Raw genomic sequence first — 16,700 nt, 5'->3', positions numbered from 1 at the left:
AGAGGCGGGGTCACCTGGACAGGTCGCCAGTCTGTCGCAGGGCAACACAGAGACACACAACCATGCACACACACACACACACACACACACACACACACACACACACACACACACACACACACACACACACCTAGGGGCAATTTGGAGAGGCCAATTAACCTGACAGTCATGTTTTTGGACTGTGGGAGGAAACCGGAGTACCTGGAGAAAACCCACCATGCACAGGGAGAACATGGAGACTCCATGCAGAAAGACCGGGGCCGGGAATCGAACCCAGAACCTTCTTGCTGCAAGGCAACAGCTCTACCAACTGCACTGTGCAGCCCTTATATATATATAAAAGATGCTGAAGTGTCTCTAATAGAAAACGGTTGAATTATGTGTGCCTTGAAAGCTTTGCCTCGAGGCGAGGCTTTTAAAAAATGGACGATGTCCCTTCGCTTTGCTTTTGAGACATAAATAGATCATCGATTTGACGTGTTTACCATGTCAGTTGGCAGCGGGGGACTTATTTCCTGATGCGCAGAGGACGGGACAGACGAGGACAGCTTACGTCTGAAACGGTTTTCTTTATTATAACCCTTCATCGTTTTGCTTTACTTTCCAACTTTTTACGCAGACTTGTAATTTTGAAACTCCTCATTCAGGACGATGTAAGGAGCTGATATGAAAATCACTGCGACTCATTGATTCATCCAGACTAATCATCCAGTTCTGCGCTCAACGTGATGAGGAGCTATTCTTCACATTTCTAATTAAGAGCGGAATCGATTTGTTAACAGAATCCCTCATTTCTTTAACGAATGGCACCTTCACTTCGCCGTTTCCGTCCCAGATAAATACCACATCCCAAACTTTTAATCAGGCGTGAATACGGTAATGAATATGAAATTAGCAGCCGCTCTATTGATTAGCAGCGTTTTCAGCTTCAGCCTGGAGCTTATTGTGACTTCTTATTTCATTAGGACGAGGTAAAACGTCCTGCGGTTCCCGAGGTGTTGACCCGGAGCAGCCGTCGGCCGGAATGAGCATCAATCGTAGATCCTCATCTTCTGCTCCCCGGAGCGGGTCTAGATGACACAGCTCTGCAGACGTCCTTTCACCTGCCCCTGTTCAGCCATCAGGGTTATTTTATGAGTCGTCTTTGATGATCATGACAGTTTTTCATGCTACGGATTTTCGCCTGGAGAGAAAAACGTGTTTCTGCCCTGAAATCCTTCAGTTTTCACATTAAACTTGCAGACATGAAGAAGGATTTTCCAAAAATGAGAATATTAACCTAAACTCTTTGAGGCTTCTGTGTTGATATTCAATGTGTAATTTAATCTGCGTCATCAACCAACAGTTTTAAGAGTTTATGTGATATTAGAGCTGCACAATATGGTTTTACATCAGTAAATATCAATAATAATTATTTATTATTTCTTTGTTTAAATGTCTGAATTACCACTTTCAGCAAAGAGCTCTTTTTAACTCCAAATTTAAAAAAAAAAAGTAATTTTAAATATAATTGAATAACATTTGTCAAACTTACTTTACTTACGTTCAACATGACAGCTTCATGAACTTGTAACAAATTAACTTTTTAAAAAAAGTTTGATCACCTGTTTAATTATTTCAGTGTACGCTGTAGTTTATTTCTATAGTTATGAAAACGGCGAAGAGTGGCGAAACTTTAAACCGCTGCCAGTTACTGCACAGCTTGTTGCTAGGTAACCGAAGAATGAGTGAGTTGCTAGGTAACCGAAGAACGAGTGAGTTGCTAGGTAACCTCATTCTAGTATCACTGTGACTTCTTTCTCTTAACACTGTGCCGTTATTCTCTCAATACTATGACTTCACTGTCTTATTATTTTTATTTTATTCACATACAACTTTATTCTCGTAATACTGTCTTCATTCCCTGTAGTGTTATGTCTTTAGTCGTGTAATACTATGACTGTATTGTCATTTTATCTAGACTTTTCATAATAGTACAGCTTTATTCTTGTAATATGACTTTATTCTGATATTATTAACACTATATGACATTTCCTAATACTATATTATCATGAATTTATACTCATATCATTTTGTCTTTATTTTCATATGACTTTTCATAATTGTACGACTTTATTCTCGTAATATTATGTCTTTTCATGTTATTTTGACTTTTTTTCGAGTACAACCTTTTGTAATATCATGACTTTATTTTCGTACTTCTTTTATTATAATTTTATTTTTATTTTTTCTTATTAAGGCACTAATACTACATAACTTCATCTGAAAAACTACCTGGAACCATCATCTGTAACAGACAGACATTTTGTTCAGAAAGAGAAATAATTTCAGTTTGCTGATCAAATCCTCCAGTCTCTGATTCTCTGACTGGAATAAATCATCCATGTCAGCCACTTCAACCAGTGTTAAAAACTTAAATTTAGAAGAATATTGTACAACCAACTGCGGACCATAAGCATTTTTAAAGGGGGTTTTGAATATTTCTGTGCGGTTTTAGTCCAGAGATCCATAACAGTAAAGAGTAACCTACTATTAATTAGCTAGCAAGTGCACAAGTCCATATTTGTTACGAGTTAAAATTCACATGCTCCCCCTTTTGCGTCAGACTGCAGCGTTTCAAGCACACTCTACATGTGGCGTAATCCTCAGCACTCCATTTACAGAGGGATTGTGAACAGTGAAGCAGAGCGGCGGCCCTGAGGCCCGTTAATCTGAACCCCTTGGGGGGCTAATTAAAGCTAAAACTGAAGCTTTTAGGGGACATCAGGACGGGTTTGTCTCCTTCAGGCCAGAAAACAGAGGAAGCAGCGTTACAGTGCTGACATGAATTTAGTCATTTTTACCCGTAATTCAGCTTTCCCTCAGAAATAAACCAGCTGCAACTGATTGCCATTGTTTTCATTCTTCTTTTCACTCTGGGAGCTTTTCACCGCTTCGGTGATGACTTCCCAAAACAACGCAAACAGCGGAGATATGCAGGGGTTTTCTGCTAAAGGGGCTCATCAGTCAAACAACATGAAGCAAATCTGATTTTATAGTAATAAACCCTGTAAAAAACAACCTTTCACTGTGGTGGATGTTGCTGTTTCCATGACAGTAAACAGAACAGAGAGCTGTTTATCCACAGTAAATGATCGTCTCTGCCCTGCTGATCGTTGAACCTCGTGTTTGTTGTTTGGCAGAAAAAACACTTGGATACAGAAGCTTCTCATTTTACTCAAACCTTCACTTTTAAAAACGGTTTAACATCCAGATTTTAGACAGACGGGTCAGGAAATACATAACGAATAGTTCTCTATTTCTTCTAACAAGTAAAAAATGTTCAAAATAGTTGCATGTATTTCTGTGTAACTTCTCTGAATTAATGATAAATCAGTCGCCCCATGAATGAATGAATGCAAAATGAATATTTATTTCACAGTTTGCAAACATAATCTGATATGTAAATTCTTGTAATTTTAAGAGCAAACCTGCAATAAAAATAAATGCTACTCTGGATGAGGTGAGACCATTTCAGCCAAACTGCTCATTTCAAAATGAAGCCACACGTTTTCTGACACAACTCCAGCTGATCCGTCTGCACAGTGGCCTGCGTCTGAATCTGAAAGGTCCAGCTGTCCAAAATCCTGCAACCTGGAGAGATTTTGCTTCGAGGCACCTTTCCTGTAAACGCAGTAAAAAATGGTCAGAAATTCAGGGTGTTATTGAGTTTATTAGTTCAACTTAAGTGTTTAAGTTTTACTGTTGAGTTTACCAAACTTTAATTTCTACTTTTATTGTAAGTCAACCAAAAGTTGTACTGTTAGCAAATCTTCAAGCCAGTAGCAATCACCAATGTTAGCTTTTTGGGAAAATGTTTATCATTCACAGCAAATCATTAGGAACATTTAGCACCAGAGTAGCACATTCAATGTTAAACTGAAAAACTATTCCAATAGTTTACGCATTTTACAACAAAAGCACAAAACATAAAAGAAAAACAATCTATGGGGTCCAGGAAACCATCATCACTACACATAGGTCCTATTTTAATAGCTATTTTATTAAATTTGTGTTGCTTTTTATGGATATTATTTCATAACCTAATCCAGTTTTAAACTTCTCTACATTATAACTCATGTGTCTTTGCTGCTCCTTGATGTATTTACTAATAAGACAGCAATTAGTTCAGCTGGATTTTATTTAGGGGCATCGGGGGATGTCTCTATGAATCCCGTAAAACACTTAGTGTTGCATGCAAGGTGATTATAAAATCAACTTTGACTGATTATGAATGTGAAAAAGCTTGAAACACCAGGAAAACAGTTTAGTTTTGGTTGTAATTCACCGTTATTGAACTGTTTTATTGACAGTTCAATAAAAAAAAAAAAATATTTCAGCTGTTGCTACAGAAGCTGCCAAGTAAAAAGATTCATGTATTTTTAAATCTCTTCATCTGAGGGTTGGATCTTGTGAAATCATGTGCAAGTCCAGTCTCACACAAACCTGATTTAAAGTCATTGTGATTGGAAAATGAAGAGGAATGAACTGTAGAAATCATAAAGTGGCCTTTGTTGTCACTGGCTTCCTTTCGGAAGCCCTCTTTTCCATATTTCTGCATATCTATATTTTTATAAATATAAATATCTGTTGTCTCTGTTGCAAGTTCAATAACAATAAAATCCATTGGAAGTGATTCCAAGGTCATCCGGATGGCTCTACGGGAAGTTCAGAGGCTGTTTCATGTTGCTTTGATTTGGTTTGGGGTTACAACGGGGATCTATACGACCCAGATCACTAATCTGATCAGTGCTATGTGAAATATTTAAAGCCACGTTCAAAGGGTCTGAACAGCTTTGTTCTCTGAAGGTGCCCTTTCACTGGCGGGGGAAAGGTGGCCGTGCATGCATGCAGGCCTTTCTCTGGATAAAATGACACACAGGCATGGTAAAAACAAAGAAGACCCTCTGTTACTCCTCTGGTTTTAGGTAGAATGAAGTATATTGATTCAGAAGAGTGCACTGCAAAAACAAAAGTAGTTTTGGTCCAGTTTCTAGTGATAACATCTGAGTAAAGTAACTTTTTAGCAAGATATAGAGTGAACAATTCCTTAATATTGATGGAAAAAGTTCCTGTTCCAATGGCAGATTATTTAGTTTATAACAAGACATTTTTCCATGTTATAAGTCTCCATGGTTACGCTTTGTTTTGTTGTGTAAATGCCCAAAAAGAAGGACGAGAGGCTCACCTTTTGTATCAACATAACTCATTTTGGACTCTTATTTATTTGCTTATGTATTTTTCCGCACTGAAAGATAATACAGCTTAAACATATAAATATGTGCTCATAAGTTCACCCTGGCACAATTTCTGATATTTTTCTGGGCCAATTATCAGACAATACAAAAAAACAAAACATTTCTGACACTCATTCAATTTAAGCAAGCTGTGTGTCCTTGCACTATTGGTTTATTACATGAATAAATGGAAGTTTGTGTTTGCAACATCACAAAATGAGGAAAGGTTTCACATCTAGCTATTGGCTAGAAATTAAAACTAGTTCCGCATTAATACTGTAAAAGTTTGATATCGAAAGAAGGTTAAAAACTCGGCCTCAAAAGACAAAGATGGCGCTTTGTGTTCAAAAAGAGAAAACATCCCCAAAATTCCTGCCTGAACCACACACATCTTCTCGATTCATGTTTTCCCCACGCTTTGCTTGTTTCATTTTGTCGGCTCAGCAACCTCAAAATCGAATGAGTGACAAGCAGATTCCCTGGGCCGACTCCGTGCCGCCATCTTCCATCACCAGAGGGAAGCCAGAGTGTTGGCTGGCGCCCATGAATAAAGCAAGCCGTAATTCTGCAGGAAGAGCTGCACCCACTCATGTGAAACCGTTTCTCTCTGTTTTTAGTTGATGCCAGCTCTCAGTGGTTCCTCGTTTGGTTTTCTAATCTAGCAATGAAGAAACCACATACATGTTCAAATAGGAAGACTGATTGTGATTCATGTCACTGCATCCTGCCACTCACAACATTTCACTGAAGACACAAAACTTAGGTTTATTATATAGTGAAACAGTTTGCAGCTGAAAAAGTTTTAATAGTTGAGCATTTCAGGAGTTACTTCAATCCTGACAGCTTTAATGCATAGTTCCCACAAGTCTAAGCTGGAAGTGATCAGCGCCATGTTGGTAGGCAAGTGCAGCACAAAGCATAGATGAACCATGGAAGCATGGCTTCCAGACGAACAGAAAGAAAGCGTATTGACACACTTGACCAATGTGTAATAGAAATAGACAGCTCTGGGAAAAATAAGAGACCACTTAAAATGATGAGTTTCTCTGGTTTTACTGCTTATAAGTAGTAAAATCAGTGTTCTGCCCTTGAGTCCAGCTTGAGTAAAATGAATATTGTTCTATAAACTGACATGTCTCCGAAATTTCAAGCAAAAATTTAGTATTTATTTGTAGAAAATGAGAAATAGTCAAAATAACAAAAAAACAAAAAAAGATGCAGTGTTTTCAGACCTCAAATAAAACAAACTTATCTTCATTTAGAAACAGCAATTCTAATGTTTTAGCTGAGGAAGAGTTCAGAAATCAATACTTGGCAGAATAACCATGAGCTTTTCAATAGGGTTCAGAGCAGTGGGCTCTTCATGTTTTCCAGAGATGCATAATATCAACTAAATGTCTCGTGTTGGGAATTGACCCGTATGAGGCAGATAATGAAAACGCCTCTGATCTCCAACTACGATATAGTTTGCTACTTGGTGAACATGTACAATATGTACATCATATTGGATTTGAAAAGGGCGTACAAACTCATCACATAAATGACAAGGCTCTGCTGGCTAGCAGAGTAAGTACATGTAGTAACACACATGCTACATGCTCATCTTAGCTAGCAGATAAAAACTACCTTAGGTTATCTAATTTTTTTAGTTTGGCATTAAGTACTACAGTAAATATCTGATATTTATCTTAGTACTACTTGTAATGTACTTATATTGCTTATAAGTTAGGAACGGAGAGCTAGTTCTAAGTTTATATTTGTTGTTGTCATAGCAACTCCGTAGCAACTGCCATGAAGTGACAGTTGCTTCCAGAAGCTTCCAGAAGTGTGACATCACATGACTACAGAGGGTAGTCCACATCTTCACTGTCTCTGATTGGCTGGTTTCATGATGCCAGCCAATCATGTGTCAAGCAGCGTTGCACCTCGGTATTTAAAGTGTTTTCAAATTTATTTTCATGTGCTCTGGCGCAAAAATATGATGGGCAAATTCACAAATAATTTGAAATAGACGGAGTTGCACTGTAAAATTAACCAAAAGTGTAATTTATTCACTTTGTGTTTTTCTGTCTCATTAGTTATTTTTGTTGTTTTGCAACAAAAAAAGCCCTGAGTGAACATCTACCAGGAGTTGTACTCAAACACGCCATTTATTAGATACCTATTAGGGTATAGATTTAACCTGTTTAATTATTCTTTGAGCCAACACAATTATGTTAAAGTTTCTCCAAATCTTTCCGACTTTGGTCAAACCGATCCATCAGAGATACCCACAGGATTGAAGTTTGCAGCTTCCCTGATATGCCAGCATCGACTCATTTCAGCTTTAATATAACGGTGATTGATAAGGTTAGGTTGACCTATCAGATCTATTAAATGAAAGCGAATTAAAACATTGGTGTCTACGGAGCTCTGACCCTTTGTAAATGTCAAAAGATTAGATTCTTGTCAGTCAAGCAGAAGATCAATAGGTGATGAACCTCAGAGGGAATTCATTCATTTAGAAAACCTTCAGTTCAAATCTGCATTTGGAAACCAGTCACTATATATATGTATATATATATACACACATATACATATATACATATATATATGGGAGACTTTATTCATAAAGTATATATATATATATATATATATATATATATATATATATATATATATATATATATATATATATATATATATATATATATATTACAGCTCTGGAAAAAAATGAGACCAATTAAAATGATCAGTTAGAATGATTTTACTTTTTTATATGTGTATGTTTGAGTAAAATGAACATTGTTTTATTTTATTCTATGAACTACTGACATGTCTCTGAAATTTAAGGAAAAATTACGGATTTCTTTGCAGAAAATGAGAAATGGTCAAAATAACTAAAAAGGTGCAGAGCTTTCAGACCTCAAATAATGCAAAGCAAACAAGTTCATGTTCATTTAGAAACAATGCTAATGTTTTTACTCAGTAAGAGTCCAGAAATCAGTATTTGGTGGAATAACCAACAGGTTGGTGCAGCAGGCTCTTCGTTTTTCCAGAGATGTACATGGGTGTGAACGTAAAGGTACACACACATTTAAAAGTACTTTGGACAGTACATATTGAATTTGTGCAGCAACGTTTTCTGTTCTCATAACTGGAAGTATAAACCACTTCATTCCTCAAACTGTAAACGGTCTTATTATGAACAGGTCACCATGTGTTCAGTTGGATCAGAAGAAAACGGTGGGATTATTGTTAATGATGTGATCCTACAAGTGGGAAGATTATGCCAGCTCTTTTCCAAAATGTCAGCGTAGATGTTTACTTCCTCTAACGGCTTCAGGAGCCAATGAAGTATGGCGTTAAACACTATGAATGAATGTCAGCAGGCGGCTGCTAACCAATTTCATGATGTGTTCTTGTTTTCCACCCTGTCGTGCTAATTTTATTTCTTCAGCATAATCCGTTTCTGAAGTGGGCTAATTGAATTTTCATGAGATTAAAACTCGAATCTCAAGAGTGCCTAATTCCTTGATACGCCATTCTCTGCGCACTGTTTGCAAATCTGCCCTGTGCCAGCACTCGTTTCTTATTAATGCCTATTAAGATGGTAATCACAAGCCTCATTATCTGTAAGGGGGAAGAGGAAAAACTCAGTGATGGTTCAGGGAAGTCAAACAGTAAACAGACCTGAGCCTGAACCACTGTTTGATAGATCAAAGCTATTTCACTGAGCGACAAGTGGGACAAAAATGTTACATATTCATTTGCATAATCATTTCCCTTAAAAAAGCTAAAATAAAGTTACAGTCTTTAATGCCACTCAGAGTCTAATGTGTAATTCATGAGGAAAGACTTTGGTTTAGTGTGGAAATTATGTTTTTAACTGGAGTTACAAAGTTGTACAAACTCAGTTGAATTCTGCGACGTTTATAGAAATAATTAAATAAAATTAGGAAGCGAGTTGAAATGGCTTCACCGGCACAAACTGCTGCTTATTCAGACGCTTAAAAATGAATAAAATTTAGTAAATCAGCTGCGTAAAGAAAAAACTAAAGTAGTGTGGGAGGAAACCGGAGTACCCAGAGAGAACCGACACATGCAAATTCCAATTCATTTGTAACAAAAGAAGAGAAACCACCAATAGGTAGCCATGAAATTGTAAAATTTGAGATTAGAAAAATAAATGTGCTTAATGGAAACACTGTATTTTAGAAAAAACTCCTGTTTTTCAATATAAAGCTTTGATAAGGTGGTTTTTCAGCCGTGTCAAATTGGACATATTTCACAAAACTGCAATTGAAACACATTTTTCATATCACAAGAGTCACATGATCAACCTCCAAATTTTACTACTGGCGAAAACAACAAAGAAGACGACAGGAAGTTGGAGAATGTTTTTATTTTTTTATGTGCAGCTGGTTTCACCACAGCTCTTACAGCATCGCACAATTCATAAAAAGTTGTCATTCAAACGTGTTCAATCTGTAAAATCACTGACTACAATTTCCCCAAAATGGCGCCTACGATGCCGCTCACATGTATCTGTTTACGTCTGTCGCTGCCATGATTTTTAACGAACAAATTTATTCATGTGTGATTTTAATTTTAAAAAAATGTATTTGATGGAAACACTGTAATTATGAAATTGTGGGTTTTTTTCATTAGCAGAATATAGACAAAGATTTGAACACATTTGTAATAGAAATCAATGCGGCTATTGATGCTTGGGGCAATAGTTTACTCTGATCTCAGGGCCGGCCAAAGCTTTTCCTGGGCCCTAAGCAGATTTTCACCCGGCCCCTCAGTTTTCACCTCACCATAGCAGCAAAAATAAAAAATAAATGTATTTGGATTTTAAAGTAACAATAGTAGATGAACACTAAATTATTGTTAACACCTTTATATTATTTGTGTAAGAGCTATAAAAATAATATATGAATTGCTTTTCCATTTAGTTTGTGTTATTCAATGTTATCTGCGACAGACTGGCGACCTGTCCAGGATTGAACCCGCCTCTCGCCCGAAACGTTGGCTGGCATCCCTCCCGACCCCATTAGGGACGAGAGTGTACAGAGAGTGGATAGTTGGATGGATATTCAGTGTTTTTTTTAAAAATATAAATATATATTTAACCCTATGTAGTCGCTGCTCGCCGTGCGGCGTACACGCATGTGACGCATTAGGCTTCGTAATAACAGACGGCATACCGAGTTTTCATTTCGACTCTGTTGGACAGCACGGACTTCAAACTTTATAAAAGTGGTGTTTTTATATTGGTTTTGTGTTTATTTACTTTAAAAAAAAAAAGCCAGAAATAAGATCGATCATTTCCACCTTATTTTGTGGGGTCTAAATGTACCACATTTCAAAACAACCAATGAAAATGTGTTGACGGTCTGTTGCTAGGTAGAACAGAGACACGCGGAAAGAGACGAGGGGGGGGATTTGGATACGGCAAGAGACTAGGGTGCAGCGATGCTGTGGATTTTACTAAGAGTGTTTCGATGGGTTTTTTAGACTATAAGTGTGTTAGTTAGAGTTTGTGGTGTGTGTAGTGTTAGTAGTAGTTTTGCTAGCTATCGCTACATGGCTTCATAGCGAGCGCTGATGCACAGAGAAGAGAGACTGGGACGGCCAGTTAGGCCTCGACTGCAAAAGGTTTTAATAACACTAGCTTGTTGCTCTTGGGGCCCCCTGGTGGTTTGGGGGCCCTAAGCAAACACTTATCTTGCATTGCCTTGGGTCGGCCATGTCTTGATGTGATGTTATCTGGTGATGAAACATTTTTACGCATTTAATTTGTTTAGTACAAAAACAATACAGAGAATATTTATGTAGTTTGTTTTAAAAAAGTAAAAGTTTTTGGTTGATTCAGTTCAGAAAATGAACCAAGAGCCCACATTCAAATATTCAAGAATGATTTTACTTATTTTTAAAAGTTTAACTTTGTGGTTTTGGCAATGGATTTCAATGATTAAACCTCAACATGTTTAAGAAAAAACACATTTTTAAGACGATAATAAATTATTTTGCATTTTTTGCCATTGGAGACAAAATAAAACATATTTTTGCTCTGGCAGTTCCTTCAAAATGCTGGATTTTGTTGTTGTGTATCTGCATTTACATGCAGAACTGGTGCTGGCAAAGCCTGTTCTGGTCTTAAAGGTCAGAGCAATCATTACTGATGATTTCCACGAGAACAATACTAACACAGACCAGTTCCTGCAACTATTGGGGGAGGATGCCTCCCTGATGTCAAAGTAGGTCACAGTTCTGCATTTTATTTCATTTCTTTGCTCCAAGTTTAGAGAAAGGGACAAAAAGTCATAGAAAATGTGGTAAACACTGATGACATAAGCCAGAATATAAACCAGAACATCCCATGAATATAAAGTAGATTTACAAATGGTGCGTCTTACTGCAAGCTTCCAGAAAGGAAATGAAAAACAGCTTTTTTCCCCATTGGGATTTTATGGCTTGATTTGCAATTAAATGATTAATTTATATATTGTTCAAAGTTATGTAAAAAAAGAAAGCTTAACAACAGGGTTTCATTTGGTATCAGACGTCTAAAGCCCAGAATTTAACAAATTCCAGTAATGATGAACAAATTAAACAAAAAAGAGCCTCAGCAACAATGTGACGAGAAACAATGTTGGCTTTTCTTCTCTGTCTTGAATTCCCCAGGCAAAAGCAAAAACTAAAAGCTTTTAATGCATTTATGTTCAGAAATAGCTTCATTTGTTATATACATGAAACCGAGGAATGTTTCGTCAAGAGATTTCTGAGACAAAGAAATGCAATGTCAGATGTTATTAGATTAACAGTAAATTATGTGGAAGGAAAGTCATCACTTTACAAAAACAAAGTTATGAAAGTGTGTTTTGATTGAGCGTGTCTGATCAAAATTATATCTTCTTCAAACCGTTTTGTACTCTGTGAATTGTTCAGCTTAAATGACTCGTCTTTGTTGAGATGTAATAAATATCACTCTCCCAATTGACATTTACACTGCAAAACACGCTCAGCAAGTTAAAAAGAAATCAATATAATCACCAGAGAGTGAAATATTTAGCATGTTTATTTTAGGAACCGTTGGATCATTATCTTGAAGCAATCAGTTGCCTCTGTGTGCGCATTGGGCCGGAATGAGAGACAGAATTATAAAAACTAAAAGCCATTATATTAAAAAAGTTAGAAATCATTTAAAATAATTGATCCAGCCTTTAAATATTTAGCCTCAAACATTTATTTTGGGTCAGCTTCTGTTTAATGAGTGGTTTTGGCTCAGTGGGAATCCTTCTAATGAATACCAAATGAGCCATGCCTCCACAGATTGGCTCCACAACAAGTTTTTCTGCAATAATAGGATATTTGGCTGAACAGGGTCACTTGAGAGTCCGGAAATATTCGACTGTTGATGGAAAGAGATCATTTAGTTTGCTAATTCAGCATGTTCTCCCAAATGGGACGTTGGCGATAAAACCCACATTAAATCCTGTTTTATTCTAATTCCGGGAAAAACTGAACTTTTACTGATGGTCTCCGCTGCTTTAAAACTTCAGTTAATTCAGTCAATACTTACCCAGAATTTAATTTGGACTTTCTATAAACTATTAGGAAGTTATCAGGTCTTCTTCTGGGAATACTGTGTATTTCCTGGAACCTTTTAAGGTAATAAAGTTGCACTTTCACAACCAGAAACTCCCTGAAAAGTAATTAATAATTTCTAGAAAGCATCTTGTAAAATCTCGGAAAGTTTCATCTGAGTTTGAGGTTTAGTCCACATGTAGCGGATATCTGGAAAAACTAATATTTCTTTTTGTAAATTTGGCCTTTCATTCACAAGAAAACTCTGCCTAATATCACCAAGAACAATTATTTATAAAAAAAATTATGACCCATGTGGATGTGAACGAAGGAACAACAAAGATTTGGTGTCCCACACATAGCAGTCTACAACAAATAAAACATCCACTTAAAGGTAGTACAGTCTATACATCTGAATCTCCTGGCATCTTGTTTAATTGGAAGTCGTAGTTGTTTTGGAGCAATCTGATTGGCTGACAGGATTTAGCTTTGCGCTACACTGCCCCCTATGGGTCTGGCTGTGTAAAACAACGCTGAGAGGTGGATTTGTGCTGGTCGGTGGGGATGAAAACATTTCTGAAACCGACCCGTGTGCATGATATTATATTTTAAAACAGTATGGCAGAATGAATTAATCTGTTTTGATAAAGACCCGGTGATACAAGGCCGCAGAAAAGTGCCATCTTGCAACAGAGCCAGGTTTTACCAAAAGTAAATTCTTGAGAAATATCCAGTAAGTACAATGAAATGAAAGTACCTTACAAAGTAAATTATGCTGCATTAACAGGTAATTGTCATTGGCTGTTGAAAGGAACTACCCAGGAAGTCTCTGGTATTTCAGATGTCTTCCAGTTCCAGTGTTAAATTATACTATTATAGTACTTGAAAATGGTCTCAAAACAACAATTTTATCGTTTATCTTAAGTTCTGGGACAATTTATCGTCCAGCAAAATTTGCTATTGTGACAGGCATAAATGGAAGTATTTTAAAGTCACAAGATGACAAAAATAAGAGCTGATGGATTCACAACATTGTCGGCAGTCTGGGAAGAATAAAGTAAAACAGTCAAAGTAGTTTAGCATGGATAAAAATATGTTGCTATCTGCCGACTCAGCTGCAGTCTGTTGACCTGTGGGATATTTACACTTCAAACACATCTACCTTCCAACATCCGTTTCTGCTGGTGCGGGTGGTTCCTCCCAGCTCAGATTAGGCCTCTAAAGAGAATAAAGCCGAACATTTCGGATCATCCGCCCTCTGTGGCTGACGCACCAGCCAAACGGGACACGGGGTTCAAAACGATAACTACAGCAGCTGACAGGCCTTTCACTGTAGCTAATTAAACTAAACACTTTCCGCTGGTTGCAGTGCAGGAAAAAATGTGGGATTATTATCGTTACGTAACCTTTTGCCATTCGTTATTTCTTTAAGTATTCCGTACAGACAACCAACCTCTGTCCAGGGGCCATGAAATGTCACTCCTGCTTCCATAAGTGACACCAAGATGAGAGATTTACCTTCCCCAGATGCCATAATGGCTCTCAGGGGGGCTATTATGGGATGGAGTGAGAAACAGCAAAGCAAGGAGAGGCTGCCGTTACTCACCTTGAGGATCAGTTAGTGAGGACCATCGATTGCAGCGACAGAGGTTCAGTCCTCTTAAGTGAGCTTCAAGAAGTCGTGTAGTCGGGTGAATTGTTATCCTCTTATTTCAGGTTATTAACAGTAATGAGCTTCACCTTACAAATGCTTGAATGTGAGGAGGAACACGACCCGGCTGGTCGTCAGATATTGAACAAAACATGGTGTTCAGTCAACAGGAAGTCTCTAACTGAGAAGGACTCAACATTTAAAGGTGCAGAATGAAACTTTATAAAAAGTAGTTATTGAAACTGTCACTGTCATGAAAGTATGGTATGAGATGAATAAACTGAAAAAAATCAAGCTAATCTCCTTTCTTCCAGTGGTCCCAGGTCTAACTTGAAACAACCAATCAGAGCCAGGAGGCGGGCCTTAGCGCTGTCAATCACTCTCCATGTGCCGCTGGTTAGCATGGCCACCAATGGTGGTGGATAAACTGTCTTTCTGTAACATTAAGTTGTTTCTCCGTCATTAGCATATTTACAAGCGAGTACATGAGGATGATTAACAGCGCTAAGACCCTCCTCTTCGCTCTGATTGGTTGCTTTAGGTTGGGAGCAGAGGATCTATTCAGACAGCCGTAGCAGCTCAGGGAGGAACTGGAGTAGATCGATCTTTTCACAGATTATCTGTCATAAACTATCAAGAAATGTGGCGGTTTTAACAAATATCTAAAAAACTAATTTTTTTACAAAATGTAAGACGTTTTTAAAAGTATCCATACTCCTTGAACATTTTCACGAATGTCCACATCACAACCATACACTTCAATGGGTTTTTCTGGGATTTCCTGTGGCAAACCAACACAAAGTTGTGCATAATTTTGAAGTAGAAGGAACATTATACTAACATTTTTGTCCATATATAGTATTCTAAACAAAACCCAGTGCAAATACGGCGCCGTCCAAATGGAAACGTTCTTTTAGCTGTTTGAGCCTCTCTTCCATACAGAAACTGCGTTTTAGGGAACCCAGAGTGTTTTATTTTTCTTTTAAACTGGAAAATGTCCCCTTATGTATTCATGTGAAAAGCAAAAATGCCTCTTTTCTGAAAACGCCGATGTATTAGTCCAACCTCTAACCCCATTTAGAACCTCAAAGTTGTCATATTCATCATTTATAACAGATTAAATGTTCAATTTGCAGTTTTAATTTTATAATCCAGTGTCAAACATAGGAGAAGCTTTACTTTGTCGTCACTCCACTGTTGTTGTTAATTTAATATTAATTGCACATGAATCGTGCTCATGTTGGGATTCTATGTAGTTTTCCTGCAGCTGTCAATTGATTTCTCCAACTCATTGTACAGCATTAAACCTTTTTAGGTCAATGATTCCGTATAGGATGGCTTTTAAGGTGATTCACGTGAGAAACTGAGCCACTCTACATGAAAAGCATCCCTGTGTGTTAAGATATTTTTGAGGAATTTCAAATTTCTGTTGCATTTCAGATTGACTTAAGCAATTTCTCTTGTCTTCAGTAGATGTAGCTGCTGAAGAAGCTGAGTTTATATTTCTGTTTTGACCCGAGTGTCCTGGAGAAAGCACAGAAAGTCCCTCTGCAAGGAGCACCAGCAAGCTGGATTTTCTTTTAAATCCTGCAGGACAAAAGGTTGGCTCAGAAAGCTTTTTTATTTGGCTCGGTGCTTTAAGAATCTATGCAAAAGCTTTCATGAGGCACCCAAGAGCGCCTGAGACGCTCAGTGGGAAAAAACATGAAGGCAGGCGAGTCTTAAAACTGTGCAGCGATGTGAAGTCATATAAATTCAGGTGGACAAGATTAGTTTTAAAACCCAACTCTGTTATATGTTTTTCCTTTTCTGCATTATTTGTAAAAGGAAAAGTTTAACACTGACTAAATGAGTAAAAAAAACACCAGTGGTTGTGTTGTAACCAGCTTTGACATTATCCTCACGTTCAAGTCATCATCATCAGAACGAAATGTCGAACGGGTGAAAGCGGGGAGCCCCGTAAAACGTGTAACCTTTTTGCTCTGCATGCTCGGTTTTTCTACCGGACTCCATGCTGAGCCTTTCTCTGCAGTCCTGGCGCCGGTTTTATCTGACATTTATGGAAGACGATTAGGTGGGATTTTCTGTAATCCGTGACAAACATACCTCTGTATCCCATTATGCTGGATAGGATAAACAATCTTCCAGGTTAAACCCGAGGATCTGCTCTGGAGAAGAACATTGATGCTTTTTGGTGT

Source organism: Poecilia reticulata, chromosome 20 (genome assembly GCF_904066995.2).
Source record: "Poecilia reticulata chromosome 20, P_reticulata-male-v2, whole genome shotgun sequence".
NCBI lineage: Eukaryota > Metazoa > Chordata > Actinopteri > Cyprinodontiformes > Poeciliidae > Poecilia > Poecilia reticulata.
This window is presented reverse-complemented; position numbering follows the sequence as displayed.